The 26,301-nt window shown below is 46.2% G+C and overlaps 1 long non-coding RNA gene across 1 annotated transcript; it reads right to left on the minus strand.

The window, feature by feature from the left end:
• Positions 1-31: 31 nt before the first annotated feature.
• Positions 32-19,890, minus strand: LOC106731437 (uncharacterized). Its single transcript, XR_012901521.2, has 3 exons — positions 18,986-19,890; positions 17,505-17,670; positions 32-316 (listed from the first exon to the last, which is right to left on the minus strand). It is a non-coding gene; the product is annotated as an uncharacterized LOC106731437 (long non-coding RNA).
• Between the last annotated feature and the right edge of the window lie 6,411 nt (positions 19,891-26,301).

The following is a 26,301-nucleotide window of genomic DNA, read 5'->3' on the forward strand; positions in this document are numbered from 1 at the left end:
GGCTGTGCCCACGAAAGCTCATGATACCATCTACATGTTTTGTTAGTCTTTAAAGAGCTACCAGACTGTTGTTTTCTATGTTTTTTCCTGTTATAGACTAACTCTGAATCTAAAGTAAGAGTTAGCCATGTGCTAAATCCTTCGCCAACCTCATCAGACTTTTCACTGAGGTGGGTTTAGGTGGGGCTGTCCAAAACCTGACCCAGAATAATAGTTCAGATTTGTCTTGCCTTATGCCAGAGACTAGACTCTCAAACAACTGCCTCAGTATCAGGTTGCTGGAATAAGTTTCCATATCATAAGGGCATCTTCATTCCTGGTTAGGATGTAGAAGCAGAAGACAATTAATTATACACAAAGGCTTTGCCAGCCTCTCACAAATTAAGGACTGCTTGAGCATCAGCAGCACTCAAGCCCATCCTGTTCATGAAGGGTCAGGCTAATTCAAAGCACCACTTAACTTGAGCTAGAAATGTGTGTATGGATGTGTACTGGGTTGGGGCAAAATATGAATTCTAGTTCAAGCTAACATGCAATGAACACAAGCCCTTAGAATTTCAATTTCACATCTCTGCCTCCTCCCTTCTGGGGGCTAAAGGAGTTCTATTGTTTTAATATCACACCTATATAGACTACAGACACAACTATACGTGGGGATTATGGCATAGCTACAGCACCATAGCTAGTGCAGGGTAGACACCACCTACACCAATGGAAGGAGTTTTTCCTCTGTGTGTAGGAACATGAACTCCCCAAATGACAGTAGGAAGGTCAACAGAAACTTTCTTCCCTCAACCAAGCTGCATTTGCACCTGGCATGGGCATAGTTAACATGGTCAAAGGTGTGGATTTTTTATGTTGACCTATAGACCTGTGCTACACTTAAAATACATTTTTCTAACAGCACAGAACTGAATCGCCAGCATGCACTTCCTCGTTGATCCCTTTAGCAAAAGAGTTAAAAAGGCACAGGAACACTTGTGTATTAAAAAGCACAGTGACAAGAGCTAAATCCCTGCAAGCTGCATGGAAACTTTTTAAAGACACCATAATAGAGGCCCAACTTAAATGTATACCCCCAATTAAAAAACATAGTAAGAAACCTAAAAAAGAGTCACCGTGGCTTAACCACCATGTAAAAGAAGCAGTGAGGGACAAAAAGGCATCTTTCAAGAAATGGAAGTCCAATCCCAGTGAGATATATAGAAAGGAACAGAAACACTGTCAAATTAAGTGTAAAACTGTAATAAGCAAAAAAAGATTTTGAGGAACAGCTAGCCAAAAACTCAAAAAACAATAGCACAATGTTTTTTAAATATATTAGAAGCAGGAAGCCTGCTAAAAAAACCAGTGGGTCCCCTAGACAATCAAGATACAAAAAGAGCAATCAAGGACGATAAAGCCATTGCGGAGAAGCTAAATGATTTCTTTGCATCATTCTTCAAGGCTGAGGATGTTGAGGAGATATCCAAACCTGCACCGTGCTTTGTGGGAGATGAATCTGAGGAACTGTCCTGGACTGAAGTGTCATTAGAGGAGGTTTTGGAACAAATGGAAAAACTTAATGTGAACAAATCTCCGGGACCGGATGGCATTCACCCAAGGATTCTAAAAGAACTCAAATGGGAAATTGTAGAACAGTTAACTGTGGTTTGTAATCTATCCCTTAAATCGGCTTCCGTACCTACTGACTGGAAGATAGCTACCGAGACACCAATATTTTAAAAGGGCTCTAGAGGTGATCCCGGCAATTACAGACTGGTAAATCTAACGTCGGTACCTGGCAAATTAGTCGAAACAATAGTTAAGAATAAAATTGTTAGGCACGTAAAAGAACATAATTTGTAGGTCAAAACTCAACATGGTTTTTGTAAAGGGGAATCATGTCTTACTAATCTATTAGAGTTCTTTGAAGGGGTTAACAAACATGCGGACAGGGGGGATCCAGTAGATATAGTATACTTAGATTTTCAGAAAGCCTTTGACAAGATCCCTCACCAAAGGCTCTTGTGTGAGGGTATGTCTACACTACCCTCCTAGTTCGATCTAGGAGGGTAATGTAGGCATACCGCACTTGCAAATGAAGCCCGGGATTTGAATTTCCCGGGCTTCATTTGCATAAACTGGGCGCCGCCATTTTTAAATCCCTGCTTGTTCAAACCCCGTGCCTCGCGGCTACATGCGGCACGAACTAGGTAGTTCGAACTAGGCTTCCTAGTCCGAACTACCGTTACTCCTCGTGGAATGAGGAGTAACGGTAGTTCGGACTAGGAAGCCTAGTCCGAACTACCTAGTTCGTGCCGCGTGTAGCCGCGAGGCACGGGGTTCGAACGAGCAGGGATTTAAAAACGGCGGCACCCAGTTTATGCAAATGAAGCCCAGGAAATTAAAATCCCGGGCTTCATTTGCAAGTGCGGTATGCCTACATTACCCCGCTAGTTCGAACTAGCGGGGTAGTGTAGACATACCCTAAGTTACATTGTCATGGGATAAGAGGGAAAAGAATGGTTACTTATTTGTAACTGTTGTTCTTCGAGATGTGTTGCTCATGTCCATTCAAATCAGGTGTGCACACAGTGTGCACCGCGTCTTCCGGAGTGTTTTCCCTAGCAGTATCCATAGTGCCAGCAGGGCGCCCCCTGGAGTGGCTCCGCTATGGCGGAGCATAAGTACCCCTGCCGGTGCTCCCCCTCCTCAGTTCCTTCTTGCTGAATGCTCCGACGAAGGTGAAGTAGAGGGGGAATCGAATGGACATGAGCAACACATCTCGAAGAACAACAGTTACAGGTAAGTAATCGTTCTTTTCCTCTGAGTGGTTGCTCATGTCCATTCGAATCAGGTGACTTCCAAGCCAACCCCATTTACGAAGGAGGGGTCGGAGCACCAAGAAAGAGAAGTCCAGGAAAGTTGAACAACCCAAAACATACTTATTCCAGTAACATAACACAGAGAACTATTGAATAAAGTGCACTGTGGTATAGAGAAAAAATAAACATATTTACAACACAGAACTAAGGACCGCAGAGCCCAAACCCTGTGTCCTCCCTGGCCTGCTGTGTCAGTGCATAGTGTGCTGTAAAGGTATGCACTGACGACCACGTGGCCGCCCTGCAGATTTCTGTAATGGGAACCTGCGCCCCAAAAGCTACGGAGGAGGCCTGTGCCCTGGTGGAATGTGCTGTAACGCAGGGCGGGACCTTCCCGGCCAGGACATAAGACTCCCTGATACACCCCGTGACCCAATTGGACAACCTCTGGGTCGAGATAGAGAGCCCTTTCATTCTGTCCGTGAAAGCCATAAACAGTTGTGTGGACTTGCAAAAAGGTTTTGTTCTATCAACATTAAAGGCTAACGCCCGCCTATCGTCTAGGGAGTGGAGTACTTGCTCCCTAGGAGAGGCATGGGGATTTGGAAAGAAAATCGGGAGGTAAATTTCTTGGGACAGATGGAACGGTGACACCACCTTGGGGAGAAAGGTCAGGTGAGGGTGAAGCCTGACATTATTCTCTGAGGACACTAGGTAGGGCGGGTTTACAGTTAGCGCCCTCAGCTCGGAGACCCTGCAAGCCGACGTAATGGCTACAATGAACGCAACCTTCACAGAGAAGTGCTTTAAAGAGCACGTGGCCAGCGGCTCAAAAGGGGGCAACAAGTCTAGACAACATGAGGTTAAGGTCCCAAGCTGGGAGAGGGGGTTTAACCGAGGGGTATAACTTATCCAAACCCTTAAGGAACCTTTTGACCACCGGGTCAGAGAACAGAGAGACTCCAGCCGATCCAACATGGAAGGCGGAGAGTGATGCCACATGGACTTTGATAGAAGAGGTAAAGAGGTCACCAGACCTAAGCTCAAAAAGGTAGTCCAGAATGGATGGGACAGGTGCACAGGATGGGTGCATCCCCCTTCTGGACACCCAAGACAAGAACCGCTGCCACTTGGCTGCATAGGACCACCTGGTAGACGGCTTCTTGCTACCTAGGAGCACCATCTGCACCTCCTGGGAACATTCCCTTTCTGGTTGGGTCAGCCACGGATAAACCAGGCCATCAGGTGGAGAGAACTGAGATGCGGGGGACAGGGGCTCATGGTTCACAAGGTTGGGTGAGGAGATCCCGAACCAGCGGGAGCATAACAGGCTCCTCAGTGAGCATATCCACCAGGATCGGGAACCAGAACTGCCTGGGCCACCGAGGGGCTATCAGGATGACCATGGACCTGAAGGTCCTGACCCTGGTCAGAACCCTGGGAATTAGGGGGAACGGAGGGAATGCATAGAGGATGCCGGCCGGCCATGGTACAGTCATGGCATCTCCCCTGGAGAGATCCTCCAGGCCCAACAGGCAGCAGTAATTCTGGCACTTGGTGTTGAGTGCTGAGGCAAACAGGTCTAGTAGGGGACAACCCCACCTGTGGAAGACGGGACAAAGGGCAGAATCCTTGAGGGACCATTCTTGGGCTCCGAAAGACCTGTTCAGAGCATCGGCCAGCAAGCTTTTGCACCCCAGCAGGTACTCTCCCTTCAAAGCTATATTGTGCACTATGCGTAAGTCCCATAGCCACAAAGCCTCGTGGCAGAGGGGAGGCGACCCACCTCCTCCCTGCCTGTTGAGGTAAAAATAGCTACCGTGTTGTCTAGGCACACCAGGACAGAGCGGCGGGACAACTTTGAGAGGAAGGTCTCACAAGCTCTCCTAACCGCCCTGAGCTCCAGGACATTTATGTGCAGGGCTCGCTCTACCAGAGACCACAAGCCCTGGGTCCTGTGATACCCCAGATGCACTCCCCAACCCAGGTCCAAGGCATCTGTCACCAGTGTGACCGAGGGGGGAGGCACAGTAAAAAGAACCCCGCTACACACCACAGCCTCCTGAGTCTACCACTGTAAGGTGGCGATTACCTGTGGAGGCACTGTGAGAACCGTGTCCCAGAAGCCCTTGGACTGGTTGAATGACTTTGCTAACGAGGCTTGCAGGGGTCTGAGCTTCATTCGAGCATGGCGTACCGTATATGTGCATGCCACCATGTGGCCCAGCAGTCTTGAGCAGACTCAGGCAGTCGTAATGGGGAACTGGGTTAACTTGGAGACCAGCTCCACTATGGCCAGAAATCTGTTTCTGGGGAGGAATGCTCTCGCCACCCTGGCGTCCAAGAGAGCCCCCACGAATTCGAGGCACTGAGAGGGAGTCAACAGTGACTTTTCCTCGTTGAGCATGAGGTCCAGTCTTATGAAGAGAGTTCTTGTAAGGGAAACATGAGCCTCCACTTGTTGGTAGGATCGACCACGAATCAGCCAGTCATGTAGGTATGGAAAGATGTGTACCCCTTTTTTGCGGAGAAAAGCCGCTACGACTGACATGCATTTCATGAAGACCTTGGGTGTTGTCGAGAGACCAAATGGGAGCACCACAAACTGGAAGTGACAGCGGAATACAATAAAGCAGAGAAACCTCCTGTGGCTGGGTCTTACTGCCACATGAAGTATGCATCCTTGAGATCGAGAGTTGTGTACTAGTCTCCTAACTGTAATACCGGGATAACAGAAGCCAGGGTTACCATTCTGAATTTGGATTATACCACCTTCTTGTTGAGGTCCCTGAGGTCTAGGATGGGACGAACCCCACCCTTGGGTTTTGGGACAATAAAATACTGGGAATAAAACCACTTGCCCCTTAAATGTGGAGGAACCCTCTCTACCACTCCCTTTTGGAGGAGTGCTGACACCTCTTGACGGAGAATGCCTTTGTGAGAGGTGTCCCTGAAAAGGGACGGGGTGGGCAGATTGGAAGGGGGCGAACCCAGGAAGAGGACAGTATAGCCATCTCTGACTATTCACAGAACCCAGGCGTCGGTGGTAATTCCTGCCCAGGCGTGGGCAAAACAGGATAACCTGGCCCCAGAGGGCCGGGGGGGAAACTGGTGAACAACGCTCTAGAGGACCGTCAAAACTGCTTGGACTGTTGAGAGGGGCCCTGTCCAACCCCACGGGGGTTGTCCCCTCTTGGGCGGTGACGACGACCTCTGGCAGACGACAGGGCCGTGGCCGCCCCCAAACCCCCCACTGGGAGCACGAGGACGGCGTCTCCAGTAATTCCCATAGGGGACCTGGGACTGTGTTCTTCCCTGCTGTCTGTAGGGAAGCTGACGTGTCTGAGGAGCCGGCGTGTGGATCCCCAGGGACTGGAGAGTAGACCTCGTGTCCTTGAGTGTATGGAGCCTCGAGTCTGTATGCTCCAAGAATAACGCCTTGCCATCAAAAGGCAGATCCTGAATAGTAGTCTGGACATCAGGAGGTATTCCAGACACCTGCAGCCAGGCACCACGGTGCATAACTACACCTGACGCCATGGTGCGGGCTACAGAGTCAACAGTGTCCAGGGAAGCCTGAAGAGCTGTACAGGCGATAATCCTGCACTCTGTGGTCATAGCCGCAAACTTCTGAAGCACCTTGGCAGGAAGCCTATCCTTAAACTTATCCATCGCCTGCCATGTGTAATAGGCATATCGGCTCAGCATTGCCTGCTGGTTAGCAATGCGGAGCTGCACCCCACCAGGGCTATGTCTAGACTGCAGGCTTCTTTCGAAAGAGCCTCTTTCGAAAGCATCTTTCGAAAGAGCGTGTCTAGACTACAATGCGCGGTTCGAAAGATCGATCCGCTATTTCGAAAAAGAGTGTCCAGACTGCTGGACGCTCTTTCGAAATTCAAAGCCACCCAGAACTGCTTCTGCCAGGGCATGGGGGCAGCATTTCCTTCCGGGTGCTGCCTGCCTGCCCTTTGCAGAGACGTGTGGTTAAAGGGACGCCCCTGAACACCCGTTGCTCTGCTCCTGCAGCTGCCTTTTCTGTCCCTCGAGGAATTAAGCAAGGCATTGCAGTGCTGGTTTGGAGTGCTCAGCTTCCTGGGACACCCCAGCAGCTTTTTTCTTTTGAGGTTTTTCGCTTTGAGACCCTTTTTTTTTGGCATGGAGCCAGAGCTGCCCCTGGGCAGGCGATGGCCCCACACCACCATACTGCAGCTGTTGCTGCATCTGAATGACACTGTCATGAGGCTCCTTCCCGAGCTGCTCCCAGACCAGAGGGACGAGGGGGTCCTCCGTCAAGCAGCCGCACTGCCCTTGCCTCCTAACTTTTTTGTGGACAGGCGTGTTTGGAGGTTTGACACCAGCTCTGACTGGTGGGACCGGCTCGTGATGGAGATCTGGGATGACCAAGACTGGCTACGGAACTTCCGGATGAGAAAGACCACTTTCCAGGAGCTGTGTACCTGGCTCACCCCTGCTCTGCAACGGCAAGACACCCACCTGCAGCCCGCCATCCCCCTGGAAAAGAGGGTCACCATTGCCCTCTGGAAGCTGGCAACCCCCGCCAGCTACCGCTCCGTGGGACACCAATTTGGCGTGGGGAGATCTACTGTCGGGGCCGTCTTGATGGAGGTAAGTCATTGTCTGGGGACAGTCACAGTTTGGGGTGGGGGAAAGGGAGACTGTCAGGAAGGGCCAAGTGGAGTGGGAGTGGGAGGGAGCTCCTCCACTCACCCTGAATTGTGGGGGGGAGGGTTCTGAGGAGGGGATTCCTGGGGTGGTTGAGAGGGAAGGTGGGCGGTGGGTTCTCCTCCTAAGACATAAGGCACCCCTTCTAACATTTTGTTGTCTGTCTCGTTCTGCAGGTGGTGAGGGCCATCAATTCGGAGCTGCTCAACAGGCTCATCTGTCTACCAGATCTGGACAGCGTCATGGCCGGCTTTGCTGCCCTCGGCTTCCCCAATTGCGGAGGAGCGCTCGATGGGACACACATTGCAATCCGTGCACCGCCCCATCGAGCAGCCCAATTCATCAATAGAAAGGGCTACTTTTCTATGGTCCTCCAGGCCCTGGTCAACCATCGTGGCCAGTTTTCGGACATTTGTGTTGGGTGGTCAGGGTGGGCACACGATGCCCGGATCTTCAGAAACTCGTACCTCTACTGGAGGCTTCAGGCAGGAACATTTTTCCCCCATCGCCAGTTTGCGGTTGGGGATGTGCACATGCCGGTGTGCATAGTGGCTGATGCCGCCTATCCTCTGATGCCGTGGCTGATGAAGCCCTACACCGGCCAGCTGGATGCGAGCAAGGAGCAGTTTAATGCTCGCCTTAACCGGGCTTGCAACCAGGTCGAATGTGCGTTTGGCCGTTTAAAGGGCAGATTCCGGTGCTTGCTCACACGCCTCGACATGGGGGAGACCAACATCCCCGAGGTGGTGGCCGCGTGTTGCGTCCTCCATAACCTCGTGGAGAGGAAAGGGGATGCCTTCCTACCAGGGTGGGGTAGAGCTGCTGATGCCCAGGAGAGGCTCTTTGCCCAGCCCCGGACAGCTGCCATCCGCCAGGCTCGCCGGTCTGCAGTTGGCATCCGGGTGGCCCTCCGGGAGCAATTCTCCAGTGGAGGCCACTGAGACTGAGTGCACTGAGGGGCTTCTGCCTGGGGACTGGGCCCTGGCCCAATAGAAGCTTCCCTCCACAACCCATCTCCTGACCCTGTTTGGACACATCAGTTACAGCAGGGTGTGTTTCAAAATAAAATGTTCTGTTTACTTATTTATAATTTTGTACATATTATCAAACAATGTTGCAAACATAACAATTTTTTTCATTTTTGTTGTTGCCAAACTATATACAATAAAGAAACATTTCATTTAACCCTTTGTTTGTGCTTTAACTGGGGTGATGGGGGTGCTTGAAACCTGGAGGGGGGAAGGGGACTGGAAACCTGGAGGGGGGAAGGGGATCAGGTTGAACGGGGCTTGGCAGATTTCCCTTTCCTGCCTGGGCCTCGTGTTTGGGGTGCTCCCCGGGTGCGGGATCGGGTGGTGCACCTGTCGGTTGGATGGCTGCTAGGGTGCTCTTGGGACGTGGAAGCCTGGGGGAGAGGAGGGCCAGGGGGAGATAGGGGCTGGGGAACTGTGGGGGCTGGGGGAGAGGGAGGTCCAAGGGGGGAAAGGGATGCTGTTGTGGAAGGGGGGTTTGGTGGGGTGGGGTCATGGGGTGCTGGAGGAGCAGGACCAGGCACAGCAGCAGGCAAGCCGCTGACCTCCCTCAGGGTGCTGTACAGGACCGTGCGCTGCAGGACCAGCTCGTTCATGAGCCAATCATGCCAGCGATCCTCTGCCTCCGCCCTCTGTCGCAGGATGGCGTTCTGCTCCTGCACAGCCTCGACGTGCTGTCTGAGGATGTCCGCGTAGACACGCCTGTGTCTGCGGCTCCCATGTCCCCGAGATGGAGATGGAGATGGAGGTGGGGGTGGGGTGCTGCGGCCCTCTTCCACGGCTGGTCCGGCTGTGGAGGAAAAGAAGAAGACACAATCAGTCCTATAAACTGGACTCTGTAGCACTTAAAATACTAACAGGATGGTTTATTAGGGGATGAGCTTTCCTGGGCCAGACCCACTTCCTCAGATCAGAGTAACACGGCTACATTTCTATCACAATCAGTCATGTGTGCAACAGCTGTCCAAAAGGGCATGCCCTCTCCCTTGAGACAGGGGAAGCAGACATTCTGAAGGTCACACTGTGTGTGTGTGTGTGACCTGGGCATCAGCCTGAGCATGACAGGTTTCCCTTGTGCATCACCCACTGTGCACCCACCTACCTCCCCCCCCCCCCGGGTGTGACACAAACTCACTGTACTCACCTGCTGCTTCCTCTCCTGCGCCAGATGACGCCTGGGAGGCCTCAGAGGTCTGGGTGACTGGCTCCAAGGTGGTGAGGGTCGCCGTCTCCTCGCTGTCCTCCTCCTCTGGGACCATGTCCCCGTCTCCAGAGTGCTGTAGCTCCTGCTCTGGAGCGTCCACCACGGGGTCTGCCAGTCCAGACTGTACGAACCTCCGTGGTGTGCGTGATTCTGCACTGCCACCCAGGATCTGGTCCAGCTCTGGGTAGTAGGGGCAGTAGTGGGGGGCTGCCCCAGACCGGGAGCTCTCCTCCCTGGCCTTGACGTAGCCCTGGCGCAGCTCTTTTACCTTTGAGCGCACCTGGTCCTGGGTGCGGGGGTAGTGGCCCTTCTGGGCCAGGGCTTCAGCCATGCGGCCATAAATTTCTGCGTTTCGCCGCCGGCTTTTGAGGGCCTGTAAGGCCTCCTCCTCTCCCCACAGCTCCAGCAGGCTCTTTATCTCTGCGCCAGACCAGGATGGTGCCCGGCGCTTGGAGCCCTTGGCTGGGTCCCCAGAAGGCTCGGTGGAAGGGCCAGGACGGTCTTGGGGCTGGGACATGCTGCAGCAAAGTAGCCGTGTGCTCTGGCTCCTTGTCTGCAACAATTGTCTGTGAGGGTGCCTGTCCCTTTAAGGAATGGCTGCAGCCAGGAACCACAGACGTGCAACCCATGGCCCAGATTGTCCACCAGGGCTTCTTCCTGGAGGCCAATTCTTTCGAAAGAAAGGGCTCCCCCCGTCCACACTCACGTTCTTTCGACGGATCTCCCTCGAAAAAGGCGTTCTTCCTCGTAGAATTAGGTGTACAGCCGTCGAAAGAAAAGCCGCGTTCTTTCGATTTAATTTCGAAAGAACGCGGCTTGAGTCTGGACGCAGGGGAAGTTCTTTCGAAAAAAGGCTACTTTTTTCGAAAGAACCCCTGAGTCTGGACACGGCCCAGTAGCATACACCTTATGCCCCATCAAGTCAAGGCGTTAGGGCTCTCTAGCCTTCGGGGACAGCCCCGGCTGCGGGAGTCTCTCCTTCTGGGCCGTGGCTTGGACTACCAGGGACCCTGGAACAGGCTGGGAATATAGGTGCTCGTGCCCCAACTGCAGGACATAATAGCTCCTCTCGACTCCCTTTACGGTAGGGGTCAAAGAAGCTGGGGTCTGCCACAGGGTGTTAGTGATCTTAGCCACAGTCTTGTTGAGTGGCAAAGCCAAATGGGCCGGCACATCGTCGGACAGGATGTCTATCGTGGGATCCGTGTCTTCCACTACTGGTTCGACTGGGACACCCAGGTTGGAAGGCAGATGCTGGAGCAGATCTTGATGCGACCGAGCTTGATCCACTAACGCTTTGTCAGGAGACGAGGATGACGACGACTCCTGGAGCAGCACCAGATCCAGCGTAGGGCCCGACGGAGGAGGCGGTTGAGCAGGTGGCACCAAAGCCTGTGGATCTCTAGCGGCCTCGATAGTAGCAACCTTCTGGGGCGAGGGAGGGGGTCATGACAGTAACGCTGACAGAGGAGCTGGTGCCCAGAGACACTCGACACTGCGGAGGGGGGCACAGGCCCTTGCTACTGGTGGTATGCCCACGGCGTCCAAAAAGGCCAATGCGGCTGAGGCAGCCAAGTCTGCTGCACGCGTGAACGGTCACGCCGGTGCTGGGAACGGGATCTATGATGCGACAAAGCTGCCGAGGAGTCTGACCTGAAAGAGCCCACATCAGAATCCAAAGACTAGTCAGACTCAGGCCAGGGTGGTGCCGATGACAAATGCCCTGCCACTATCAGGGGGCAAACCTGGCCATAGATTCTGGCTTGTCCGCGTGCGTGCGGTGAGGGCGTACCAGTACCAGTGCCGGTGCGGGGAAGTCGGGCCCCTGTGCCTCATGCAGCATCGACCCAGTGAATGTGGACTGCGGTGCCGAAGTCGGTGCTGGTTGCGGGCATGGAACTCCCAAGTCCCGTTGCCCAAAGGCAGCGCCCCAATCATCACCCCCATGGACACCACAGCAGGCAGGACGGAAGGCGCTGGAGCCGTAGAGGTCGCCACCGAAAAGATCGACGTTATCAGCGTTGGTGGTACTGGCATGGCCACAGGGCCGATGCTGGTACCTGCAGCAGTGCCAAAGAGTCCGGTGCCTGTGCTCATATCGGTGCCAAAGAGCCTGGTGCCCAAGACTGAAGTGGCACCCTGGCCAAGAGGGTTAGTGCTAGTGCCGTTGACGGTGCCACAAGGCTTGAGTAATACAGTGCCGTTGACAGTGCCACAAGGCCTGAGTAATACGGCACCGGAACAGCCAAGACCGGTTCCGGGAGAGGTCCCAGCACCTACAGGGGTCAAGGCCAGTTGGGCACCGCATGAGGCCTGGCAGCCTGCGTCGAGGCTGGCACCTAGGTAGAGGCAAGCGGTACTGGTCCCACAGGGGATGGTCCAGCTGCATATGTAACTAGTGCCGACCAATCCAACCGGTGCAGAGGAGAAGCCGGTGCCAACATGGCTCCCAGCGTCGAAGACCTCGACCTCTCCGCCTCAACTGACAATGGAGGGGAGGTAGTGAGGCTAATCAGGTCCTGCGCTGCCTCAAAAGCATCCAGGGTCGAAGGACGATGTGAGGGTAGCTGACGTGGACTTGATGGTGGTCCAGCTCTTATGCTGCACCACAGTACTCGGAGATGCCTGCACCGCAGATTCGAGGCGACAGTGTAGGCCGGAGCTGGACTTCTGGCTCGGAGACCTACCTCACGAAGATCTTGACTTCTTCGGCTCCGGGGAGTGAGAGAGGTGCCGAGGCCTCGGTATCGAAGTCTGTGCATGGGACAGAGCGTCAACGCCGGTGCACTGCGCACCATGGAATGTCCAGTCGGTGCCGGCTGTAAAGCCACCTCCACGAGGAGAAGCTTCAAACGAGAGTCCCGCTCCCTCTTCATGTGGAGCTTGAACGACCTGCAGATCTTACAGGCGTCTGCTGGGTGACCCTCACCCAAACACTTTAAACAGCTATCATGAGGGTCTCCCTTGGGCATGAATTTAGCGCATACAGCGCAAGCCTTATAGCCTTGCAGCCCAGGCATTCCTCACCCCCGAAAGGGGAGAAGGAAAAAACAAAGAACTGCCAAGAGAAACAGGAACCATTAACTGCTCTAACAGAGAGACACGCTCCAATGACTGCCACAGGCGGTAAGAAGGAACTGAGGAGGGGGAGCGCTGGCAGGGGTACTTATGCTCTGCCATAGCGGTGCCACTCCAGGGGGCGCCCTGCCAGAGCTATGCGTACCGCTAGGGAAAACACTCCGGAAGACACGGTGCACACGGTGCACACACCTGATTCGAATGGACATGAGGAACCACTCGAAGAAGAAAGTTTCAATTCATGGTATCAGGCTATCCCATCCAAGGTGTGGTCAACTAAAAATGTTATTCTGTGGAGTTGCCTGAGCTTTGTGTATTTAAAAGGCATGTATGGGGTGAGAGAAGGGGTGTCTCAGTTCTGTTAATGTGTCTATCACCTTGGAATCCAAGGGCAGACCAACTAGAATTACTGAAATTGTTTGACAATCTTGCCTTTCACAGATTTTCAAATATATTTTTATTCCATTCCTATACCCCCTTACTATAAACAACCACACAAGCCTCAGCTTCCTTTCTTTATAAAAGAGCCACTTTTTGTTAAGGATATTTAACCTGTTTGGTCAATCTGAACTTTTACTCAAAGGTTGTGTAAGAGTTTTTGTGACCTTACAAAGTACGTTTGTATAGAGTGAACACAATAATAGAATTTTCTATTTTTTTAATAAAATATTATTACCTTATAAGAACATAAGAGTGGCCGTACTGGGTCAGACCAAAGGTCTGTCTAGCCCAGTAGCCTATCTGCCGACAGTGGCCAGTACCAGGTGCCCCAGAGGGGGTGGACTGAAGACAATGATCAAGTGATTTATCTCGTGCCATCCATCACCAGCCTCTGACAAACAGAGGCTAGGGACACCATTTCTATCCCCTGGCTAATAGCCTTTTATGGACCTAACCTCCATGAAATTATCTAGCTTCTCTTTAAACTCTGTTATAGTCCTAGCCTTCACAGCCTCCTCTGGCAGGGAGTTCCACAGGTTGACTGTGCGCTGTGTGAAGAACTTTCTTTTATTAGTTTTAAACCTGCTATCCATTAATTTCAGTTGGCGTCCTCTAGTTCTTCTATTATGGTAACTAATAAATAACTTTTTTTTATTCACCCTCTCCACACCACTCATGATTTTATATACCTCTATCATATCCCCCCTCAGTCTCCTCTTTTCTAAACTGAAAAGTCCCAGTCGCTTTAATCTCTCTTCATATGGGTCCTGTTCCAAACCCCTAATAATTTTAATTGCCCTTTTCTGAACCCTTTCCAAGGCCAAAATATCTTTTTTGACGTGAGGAGACCACATCTGCAGAGAGTATTCAAGATGTGGGCGTACCATTGTTTTATACAGGAGCAATAAGATATTTTGGCTCTTATTTTCTATCCCTTTCTTAATAATTCCTAACATCCCATTTGCCTTTTTGACTGCCACTGCACACTGTGTAAAAGTTTTCAGAGAACTATCCACAATAACTCCAAGATCTCTTTCCTGATTTGTCGTAGCCAAATTAGCCCCCATCATATTGTACATATAGTTGGGGTTATTTCTTCCAACGTGCATTGCTTTACACTTATCCACATTAAATTTCATTTGCCATTTTGTTTCCTAATCACTCAGTTTGGTGAGATCTTTCTGAAGTTCTTCACAGTCTGCTTCTGTCTTGACTATCTTAAATAGTTGAGTATCATCCGCAAACTTTACCAACTCACTGCTTACCCCTTTCTTCAGATCATTTATGAATAAGTTGAACGGGATTGATCCCAGCTCTGACTCTTGGGGGACACCACTAGTTACCCCTCTTCATTCTGAAAATTTACCATTTATTCCTACCCTTTGTTTCCTGTCTTTTAACCAGTTCTCAATCCATGAAAGGACCTTCCCTCTTATCCCATGACAGTGTAATTTACACAAGAGCCTTTGGTGAGGGACCTTGTCAAAGGCTTTCTGAAAATCTAAGTATACTATATCTACTGGATCCCTCGTCTGCATGTTTGTTAACCCCTTCAAAGAACTCTAATACATTAGTAAGACAGGATTTCCCTTTACAGAAACCATATTGACTTTTGTCCAACAAATTATGTTTTTCTACGTGCCTGACAATTTTATTCTTTACTATTGTTTCGACTAATTTGCCCGGTACCGACGTTAGACTTACCAGTCTGTAATTGCCAGGATCGTCTCTAGAGCCCTTTTTAAATATTGGTGTCTCGTTAGCTATCTTCCAGTAAGTAGATACGGAAACCGATTTAAGGGATAGGTTACAAACCACAGTTAACTGTTCTACAATTTCCCATTTGAGTTCTTTTAGAACCCTTGGGTCAATGCCATCCGGTCCCGGTGATTTGTTCACATTAAGTTTTTCCATTTGTTCCAAAACCTCCTCTAATGACACTTCAATTCAGGACAGTTCCTCAGATTCATCTCCCACAAAGGACGGTGCAGGTTTGGGAATCTCCTCAACATCCTCAGCCGTGAAGACTGAAGCAAAGAAATAATTTAGTTTCTCTGCAATGGCTTTATTGTCCTTGATTACTCCTTCTGTATCTCGATTGTCTAGGGGACCCACTGGTTTTTTAGCAGGCTTCCTGCTTCTAATGTACTTAAAAAATATTTTGCTATTGTTTTTTGAGTTTTTGGCTAGCTGTTCCTCAAAATCATTTTTTGCTTTTCTTATTACATTTTTACACTTGATTTGACAGTTTTTACGTTCCTTTCTATTTATCTCACTAGGATTGGACTTCCATTTCTTAAAAGATGCCTTTTTGTCCCTCACTGCTTCTTTTACATTGTGGTTAAGCCACGGTGACTCTTTTTCAGCTCTCTTGTTTTGTTTTTTAATTTGGGGTATACATTTAAGTTGGGCCTCTATTATGGTGTCTTTAAAAGTTTCCATGCAGCTTGCAGACTCTAGTCACTGTTCTTTTAATTTTTGTTTAACTAACCTCCTCATTTTTGTGTAATTCCCCTTTTTGAAATTAAATGCCAGAGTGCTGGACTGCTGAGATGTTTTTCCCACCACAGGAATGTTAAACATTATATTATGGTCACTATTCCCAAGCAGTCCTGTAATAGTTATCTCCTGGACCTGATCCTGCACTCCACTCAGGACTAAATCGAGAATTGCCTCTCCCCTTGTGGGTTCCTGTACCAGCTGCTCGAAGAAGCAGTCATTAAAGCCACTGAGAAATTTTCTCCCTGTTTCTCTTCCTGAGGTAACATGTATCCAGTCAACATGGGGATAATTAAAATCCCCCATTATTACACAGTTTTTTATTTTGGTAGCCTCGCTAATCTCCCTTAGCATTTCAATGTCAGTATCACTGTCCTGGTCAGGTGGTCAATAATATATCCCTACTGCTAAATTCTTATTATTGGAGCATGGAATTATTATCTATAGTGATTCTATTGATCATGTTGATTCATTTAAGATTTTTATTTAATTTGATTTTATGTTATCTTTCACATATAGTGCCACTGCACCATCCACATGGCCTGCTCTATTCTTCCGATATATTTTATATCCCCGTATGATTGTGTCCCACAGATTTTCCTCATTCCACCAGATTTCAGTGATGCCTATTATGTCAATCTCCTCCTTTAATACGAGGTATTCTTGTTCACCCATCTTATTAGGCAGACTCCTAGCATTTGTGTAGAAGCACTTTAAAAAATATCCGCTATTTACTTGTCTGCCCTTCCCTGATGCTTTGGATTCCTTTATATGTGGTTATTTGTCTGCTCTGGCCCATTGTTTGTCCTCTCCCCTCCTCTCTTTCTGACTACAGACTAGAGAATCTATCAATAGAGTCTCCTCTAAGAGAAGTCTCCATCCGATTTATGTGCTTCTCCGCACCAATCGGCTTTCCCCCCATCTCTTAGTTTAAAAACCTTATATTGTAATTGATCAATCCTTCTCCCTTAATTGTGTTAAGGGATTACTACCAAATAAAACTATTTAGTGGCAGATAAAATGAGTTAGAATTTAAGTCTACAAAACAATAAGATGTGAAGTATTTTCCACATTTACGACTTGTAAATAAGGAAAAGTAATAACATTTTAAACTAAAATAGTTGAAAATTAAGTCCTTTCAACAGTCTTAATGAACCATGTGGATTGTCAGAACACTGAATATTTCAAATTCTTTCTAAGAAATTCATTCAATGGGTGATCAGGGTGGGGGGAAAGGGGGAATTAAACCCAACAGAGTAGGACATCAAAAAGTTGTTAGCTTTTTATCCTAAATTGTGTATTTCAGTTCAGAAACTTCAAAGTATTAAGAAAGACTTGAACAGTTAAAGGTCTTTGTTGCTTAAAGCTCTTTATAAAGTTGAAATATAATACATTAAACTCAGTAAGAATTCATTCAGGAGCAACAGACCAACCACATACATTGTATTACTGTTATCTATGGTCATGACACCTACACAACATGACACCTTAAAGGTGGCCTATGGTCACCACACTATGGTCATGACACCTACCTGTGGCCTGAGTGTTAATAGCCTTGAATTTCATCCTGTTTATTTCTGATAAAATTCTCCAATTTGTCACTTTAATTTTGTGTTCTAATTACTTAATTTGAGCTTCTGAAATGAATTATTAAGGCATTTAACTATCTCATAAGCTAACTTCTGAAAAAGACCTTCATGGTAAAATATATGCACGGTATACAATATTCTTCATGAAAGCTGCAGACTAGTAATTACATACCTTCAGTTGTACTGTTGGGTCCTTGTATCTGTGTTGAGGCTTGGCAAGAAGTCCCATATACCTGCCATTCTAAGTTATTGGATGCAATGGTGGTTGACTTATGCCTTTTCTGTTGAATACTCAGGGTGCTTAAAGTGATCCTTTTGAATGAGTTAAAAATATCACCCTAGAAAGAGCCAATAAAAATTAATATGAACTTACAGATTCTACAGTTTGGTGTGTAGGAAGGTAGCCACTTTTATGGTAAACCACTGGGAAGTGTACCGTCTGGGGGGGAAATCATGTCACTAATTACTTCTTTGCTAAAGAAACTCCACTCAAAGGCTTCTCACTCTTGGAAAATAAAGACCTGGACTGTACTACAAAAATAAAATATGAAGCACTGATATAGGACAACTGTTATGATCCTTCTTGCCATGAACATAAAAAAAATTAAGCAACCATGGCTGGGGCTAAGTTTTAAACTGGGTTAGAACATGCAAATAAGAAAACTCCATGAAACAACACACTGAGGCTCACAATCACATGTCACAGCTGTGATTTTTTAATACTCATTGTAGTGAGAAATTTAAAATTGTCAAGTATGTCGCTAAAATAAAAAAAGGCCAACTACTGAATCAGTCAATGAGAAACAACGAATAAAGTGAACAATTCATGACTAGTAAGATTAACTATATTTTCATATGTGGAGAAATAGGATACTCCTTGAAAGTATAACAGAGGTCTAAAATAATAGATAAAATTAATGGGAATGAGAGGTAGGACAATTAAGGTAACCACCCTGCCTGGCAAAGCAATCTACCTACAGATTTCAGTCTGGAAGCCAAATCTAAGCAAAAGGATTTAGTATTGATAACACAATGGCTGGATGCACCTGCCTCCTACACCAGAGACTGACATAACGTTCAAGGTCTGCAAAGCTGTAACAGTAAAAGTTGCATAATCGTCTTGGAAACAAAAAGCTGGATGGATTTTCAAAGACTTTCAGTCAACAGCAAATATTCACCCATTTTGAGTTTGAGAACACAGGAAAAAAGTCTGGATAACTGATTCACTTATGTAGAACTCCATCACTGCCTTTGAAATGAGCCAAGGATAAATCCACCACACCACTTTTATTTGAAGAGTTTAGCATACATTGGACTGGACATTATGGTCTCATGTTTACTTGTACAAGGTGAAGTTTCTTTGCCCCCCCCCCCAAATTAACTTCAGTGTAAAACTTGTTCAAAAGTATCTGCTTAAGACATTAACCATTACTATTTTAGAGAGTTTGTCTTTTTGATCAAGAATTCCTCCTAAACGGTGAGAGCTAGGACCACCAAATTCAGTATACAGCTTCCTCTTATAACTTAAAGCAACATAAGGGTTTGGTTGTGCCAGAGAAATGGGACATACCTGGAATGTGATTGCTTCTCAAAAAACCAAACAGGAAAGAGACAGAATCATCAAATCAAGTACAATCCTCACAATTGACGTACCTGAATGAATGTTGGAAGAGATGGAATCAAGATCAGCCAGAAAAATAGGATGAATCTTCACTAGGATTGCTTCTCAAAAACCTTTCAAAAAATAGATAAAATGGAGAAATTTGGAATAGTGCTCTGTTTTGGCACAACTAAATCAATGCTTCAGGTCTGAAAACTAGAAAAAAATGTTATTGGAAACCAAACTGAGTATAGCCTTTTTTGTTAAAACATACAAATGATAAAACATACAAATATACATTCATTTGAACGAAATGAGGCTATATTGGGGGCATAAGCGATGGGTGCATGCCTATGCAGAATTATAGATACTATGAACTGACCACTTATTTTGTCATACTGTCCTCATCAACTTCAGAAACTGTGGTGGTAAAAGTCTCTGTTTTAGAATCTCTATTTTGGACTCCTTCAGGAACAGAACGGCACTCTGTTAATACTTTCTAAAAACTCAGTTTCTAGAGTACCTTGGAAATGCGGCCAGTTGTATTCTATATTTAGGGATGTAAAGGGTTAACCAGCCACCTGGTTAGCATGTCTCTTACCATCATGCTTATCTGGGTAACCAGTTAACCGTTGTGGGGCTGCTTCAGACCTGCTGTGCCATGGATGGGGGGTTGCTTCACCCTCACTGGGCTGGAGCAGCCCCCAGCCACAACTGGGATTTAACATCCCTAGCTATCTTGCCCATTGGAGATAGGAAGGGGACATTTGAGCCAAGAACACAGGAAAGTAGCTACTTGTAACTGAACATCTCATTTTACTGCTGGAGCCCTCACTCTTCCCATAGCATGGCCCCCTTTTGCCACCATACCTGTCAATGCCTAGTCTATATTTCTACACCAGGGAAGTGGCAGGGAGCAGAGCGTTACTGGGTCTATACGTTGTGTAATAGAACTAACCTGTAACTGTCTGTTTTTGTGTTTTGCTTTTTTTACTTATATAGGCCAAAGCCTCCTGATATTAACTGCACTGATCAGATGGGAAATACACCACTACATTGTGCAGCATACCGTGCCCACAGGCACTGTGCCTTAAAACTTCTAAAAAATGGTGCAGACTCTAAAATCAGAAACAAAAATTGTAAGTAAAACTCTTACAATTTTAAATGGACTGCAACACTGATTAAATTATAAGAAAAATTAGACTTTATGTAATCCTAGCCAAACGCTTACCAATGTTAGAAAATTCAACTTGCCCATGATTTTAGCATAACAAATGTAATATGATTTATCTTTCGATTAAAAATTGCTCAAGTCTAGCAGGTGAGCAGATAATTTTGTACAGTAGAAGTACTGGTGTAGAAATCTAGAAATTTCAGAAGGTGTCTTGCTATAGGAAGTGAATTATAGCTAACATACTGATCTCCTGACCGCAGTTTTCTATTAATAAAATGAGTGGTTCTGTAGCACCTTAAGGTACATCTACATAGCAGGGCTAAAGTCAAATTAAGCTACACAACTTCAGCTATATCAATTATGTAGCTTAAATTGAAATAGCTTAATTTGGCTTTTGGTGCTCTCTCAACACCAAAAGGAACACTCTTCCTTTGACTTTCCTTACTCCTTGTGAAATGAGGATTACCGTGAGTCGGAGTAAGAAGTCCTACATCTTGACGTTATTTCGAAATAAAGGCTTGTAGGGTATTTGTGCATTCTGTTATTTTGGAATAACACTACGGTGCAGATGTACTCTTGGACGCTAATTTGTGTGTGTATATAAATAAAAAATAGTACCATGAGCTTTTGTGGGCACAACCCACTTCAGATGAGTCAGATTTTTTCTATTGATGATGTTCAAACAAGCAAACAATCGCTGTTCTAGCTAGCTCTGAGGGAAAGCAACACTTGTGCCATATTAAATGCATCCAGTATAATTACTTTAGAATACCTATACACAGCATTAAATGCCCTACAACAGAGCTAACACATAAAGCTAAACTCTCCTTTGAATTTTATTTCTGTTATTAAACAGCCCAGACACCATTTGATCTAGCACAAGGTGCAGAAATGAAACTGATACTTGAAGGAAGCCTTGAAAAGGTAGGTTCAATAGATCCTATGTTACACTCATCAAGGAAAAATTAGACTGGTTTTAAAATATTTTATTTTATATAGGTGATCAACAAACGCCTGAAACGATATGAAGGTCTCCTGTGGATGGTACGTCCTCTTTTCCGTTTTTTGTAATATGTAAAACAACATGAATTGTTTTTTCCAAATCTCTCCTTGAAGATTGTCTTCTGTTCTTGAGAGGGGGCTGATAGATGAGAGACTTATCAGTGATACCTTAACTGGTACATTTATAATCCATTTCCCAACATAATCCTAGGACAGGAAGGCTAGTCTGAGATTCAAAATTTCTGGGTGTAATACCTGGGTGTAGATTCCCTGTGACATTGGGAAAAATCTCCCTTCATCTGCCTTGTCACACTTCACATCTGTACAATGGGGATAGTACTTGCCTACTTTTAAAGATCAACTTGATTGATAACTGAGCAGTGCTTCTACTACAGTTTTGAAGGCCACATAAGTATCTAGATAATCTAATGGCTGGTTCACTGCAGTTCAGCACGATCCATTGGATAGATCCTGTTCCCAAAAGCCTTGAAAACTGAACAGCAAAGAAGATGGTAATAATTAAAAAAATGTTGTTCTTTACCGTTCCCAAGAGACGTTCTCTCTCTCATGACTTATTATAGGCAAAAATATGCATATAACTCCACTAAATCCCATTAGATGTTTGATAAAGTTGCTTCATCTATTGTACCTAAAGTTTTGAAGAGTGAATTTATTTTTTAAAAAATCCTATAAATAGTTTGGCTTAAACCAGAATTCAGTGTAATGATTTATAGTTGGCTAACTCCAGATACAAAGCTATTTATTTACATCCTAAGAACAACATATTAAGCTGTAGTTTGTAGAATGCACTCCCCTCAATCTCTAATGGTGACTAGAATGCCTGATATTTAGGTGTTACTTAATATTGCTATGAAGTCTTAAAAGCAGATACCACCATGCATCTGCAACCCTTTAGGTCACTTCCCACTATCTGCATTTCATCCTCCATTTCTCTGTTGCACGTCAGACTGTTTAGATGAGTTATTTTGATCAAGGTAATATGTAAAACGCCTTTCTGGTAGGTATTAACAACCACTCCAGTATAAGGGATCAGACACATGGATGACCATAACAAGTGCTGAATTAAAACAAACTTAATTGACCACAAAAGGTTCCGATTGAGTAACACTGTTCATTAAAACTCCATAAATGTATTTCAGGGGCAACAAGTTTTATATTTGTTTTTTTTTATGTTCTCTCCTTTCTTGGGAGAAGGAAATAGAATAGTTTAAAAAATACCAAATTATTACCTTCAGAATTTTAATAGTTCTGGTTTTTGAATCACATTTGAAGCTTTTTATTTATATATATATATATATTTATTTATTTTATTTATTTAATTGCAAGCTACAAGAAATGTAGACTGCTGACTATTGGCCACCAGGCCCTGCTATCTGTTATCAGGAGTAGCAATGGTCTTTGAAATGACTAACTTTCTCTTTTTAGAGTTTAAGGTTTTTTGGCTGAAAACTTTACTGGGTAGTACTAGAACATGGAGTCCTTTCCTGGTATCACAAACAGTAAGTGTCACACTTAAGAGATTCTAATTATCAAGAAGTTAATGACCCCCTTACCTTTCCACTTTAAAATCTCCCCTTTTTTTGTTTAAATCTTCCAAAGGGCTGATGCAATAAATAATGATCGTCGCCAAGGCTGCAAGCATCTAACGCAAGCTATTTGCACGGTAAGGTGTGAAGCAGGGCTTCTAAAATCGCAGTGTGTGTAAGACTGAATTCCTTTGCAAGTTACTATTTACGGCTTCTGGCTCAGTTCCTTCAACTCTTTTCCTTGATCACTGTGGCTTAGACAACCTTCCATATTTCATGCTTTGTATGATATGTCTGATATATAGGACAGAATCATTATTTTGTTTTTAATATGTGGCATGAAATAACAATTTTACAAGGAATATTATCTTTGTGTAACTAAAGCTAGGTCTGCTTCACCTGTAGTGCCCATATTTTACACACTGCTGTGTATACATGCTACACTGCAGCATCAGGCTCCATACATACCTGTCACTGCACAGCATTGCTATATGCTGCAACTAAGGGCTCTGGCAGGAGGAGGCATCAAGAATACTACACTTATAGTTAGAGGCATTATTTGGGTATGTAGAAAGCCATGTAGGGTGAAAACTGGGGGGGCTCAGGTAATAAGCACTAAAGGGCTATTGTAGTGGGTATGAACCTACATCTCAAGTCTGCACTATCAGGGTAAAAGTGTGCGAATGCACTTGCACACTTCTCCCTGCCATTGCTTCCGCATAAAATCTTAAAATCCCCATGCAACCTAGTTATACCCACTATCTAAAGAGAATGTAAGAGACTGTTTACTTCATGTTTTGCCAGAAGTCTGAGCTGCTAGTGGTGATTTTTTTTGAATTAAGCAAAAATGGCTGAAATTTGCTTTTCTTAAAGATGAGGAATTTTGCAAATACGGTGCTCTAGCAAAATTTAATGTTGGCAGTAATGATGCTACTTCAAGTGCTTGTTTATGTACATTGTGGGCTGTATGTGTATGGTGTCATGGTGCTGGAAGGCTTTCCTTAGTGCTTCATATAAAGGGCAGTGCTGTCTATACTTTGTATTCTTGCTCTTTCTTACCATTCATAGCTGGAGCATTGGTGTTCCTTGTGAACAGCTCAGTCTGCCCAGTATTAACTAACAGAAAAAGGTCTTTGCTCTTTAAGTTACTGTCTTTTGATTTAGCCCTGCTTTTGGGGTTCTTCCAGTCTGGTGGGTCTTTAAATCCTGCCTGGTACCAGAGAACCTATATTGAGGTCCTGGGGGTTCAAATCTTGCCGAGGCTGTGGGAAGTTTTGCCTTAGCGACACCCCCCACACACATTGCCTCCAGTGTTTGGGTGCAGGCTACATCAGAGATGTAGATCACTTATCTGTTAGTCTTCAAGACCTGGATGCAGTTGAGGAAGGAATGCCTTCCTTCTATTCTTATGGAAGCTGTTCTTAGACTGGAGCTGAAGTCATAGTCATCAAAGGGAAGCTCTTCAGACTCCTTCACCAAAAGTGCTTTCCTAGTCACGAAAGGTGAGAGAATGTAAAAGATCCCAGTCTCCAGGGCTGTTGTCGTAAAAGGACAGAGGATCCAAGTCCTGGCCTGAAAGCACAAAGAAATGGACATTTGCGAGTCCTTGAAGCATAAAGTATAGGACTCCTCTGAAAAGATCATTTTCATATGTGTTCATTTTTTTTAATTGTATCCTTTGGTACATATGGCTGTGACTATTTTCTTCTGCTATTTGATCTGAGGAAGTGGGTCTGGCCCACGAAAGCTCATCATCTAATAAACCATCTTGTTAGTCTTTAAAGTGCTACATAGTCCTGTATTTTCTAATCATATCAGGCTGGGCAAAGTGATTTATGAAGGGTAAAGCTGACTTACAGGAAAGCCTGGACCTTTTTATAAACATTGCATGTTCTAGAATCTGAATTGGTAAAGCTTGGGCACAGTCAATGCCTGGCTGCAGCTAGTCAGAAAGCAAAAAAGGCACTTTCCTGTCCTTCTTAGGAATAAGTCAGAGGGCAGTGCATTGGCGTAGGCTTATGGCACATGGAACTGATGTACAAAGTGCAAGACCTTAAGAGGAGCTATTGCGGCGCCGTAAATGCAAGGAAATTAGGAAACTAAACCATTAAGCACGTACCAACCCATTTTGCCCTGAGTTTTAGAGAGAAGGGCAGCAGTTCACTGCTAGGCTGGCTCTGAACACCCAGCACTTGCATGACTCCCCACAGGGTCATCTAGCTAATTACAGCCATATGGCCAAGTTTCTGCAGTGCTGTAGGGATCAACTTGCCGACCCATCCATCTGTCCCATGCCACCAGCTGAAAAGCATTATGCCCGGCACCTGTGGGTAACGTGTGGGAGCATGGAGGGCTCGGCAGCAGTCCAGCCATCCCTGGCCCTTCCTATTCACCCTGTGTGCAGGTGGCTGCAGCAGTGCAGGGCTGGGGAACTTCTGCCTAGTGCAAGGGCCCATTGCTTTGGGAACCATCTAGTCTCCAGCAAGCCTGCGGTGGGACCTGCTCAGCTCTTGTGATACGACCCACGGAAGGGGTAGGTGCCAGTTCCTGCGGATGGCTGAGGTTTGGTGGCTGAGGCAACGGGCCTCTGGCAGCACTGAGCACTGGATAAGGCATGCCCCTGCCGGCTGCAGAGCGCTCTGCCCTGGCAGTGCCCAATTGGGTGTTGAGGGCCAGGCCAGGCACTGCAGGATTGACAGCCTAGGATAAGGTACGTCTGAGGTACTCGCTTCTCCTCTTCTCTAAGGCAGGCAACTACAGCAACCTGGAAAGCATCTGGGACAGGAAGGTGATAAGGGGCTGCTGCAGACTAGCCCTCAGCTAGTGTTCCCTCTAAGATTTTTCCATCCTTGGAAAGCAGAACTTTCTTTTGGGTAGGTCTACCGGTATATGAAATTTCTTGTGTAACACCCAATATTGAGAGAGTATATGGATGTGCATCACCTGTACAAACAAACTGTAGATATAAATATATATTAGAAATAGTCCATAGGTGTGGATGAAAATATATTAGACGGGATAATTAATATGAAATCAACTAAAAAAAATTAACACTATCCTTGGCTGTAGAAATGGGTTGTGCCCACAAAAGTTCATGATGCACTAACAAATATATAAATAGTAAGATGGTACAGGACCATTGTTTTTGAATTACATACTAACACAGCTACCCCACGGAAACCTGGGAGTACATGTATCATCATCTCTTCTAACATACAGACAGATGCAGGTTTCAAAGATCTTACAAATAAGGTTACATTCTAAAACAGCTAGCATCACACAAAGTACTTGCTATTTCTGACTCATAAGAACCAGAACTCTACCACATAGCAAAGATCTGGCCTTAATTCAATACAGTTCATCATTTATGTATTAGCAACACAGGATTTAAAAAAAATCATTAAGGTCAGAGTGTTTGACATCTACAACGCTAAAAAAAAATCTGTTAATCTTTTTCTTCATTATTTTAAGTCAGTCGTCTCCAAACTTTTTAAGCACAAGATCACTTTTTGAATTTAAGTGCAATCCAAGATCTACCTCAAATATAAATACCCTTGCCCACCTCCTTCCCATGGCTTCTGCAAGGCCCTGCCCCTGCTCACTCCATCGTCCCTCTCTTGCCCATCCTCACTCACTTTCATCAGGC

Source organism: Pelodiscus sinensis, chromosome 2 (assembly GCF_052426305.1).
Source record: "Pelodiscus sinensis isolate ZL-2025 chromosome 2, ASM5242630v1, whole genome shotgun sequence".
Classification (NCBI taxonomy): Eukaryota; Metazoa; Chordata; order Testudines; family Trionychidae; genus Pelodiscus; species Pelodiscus sinensis.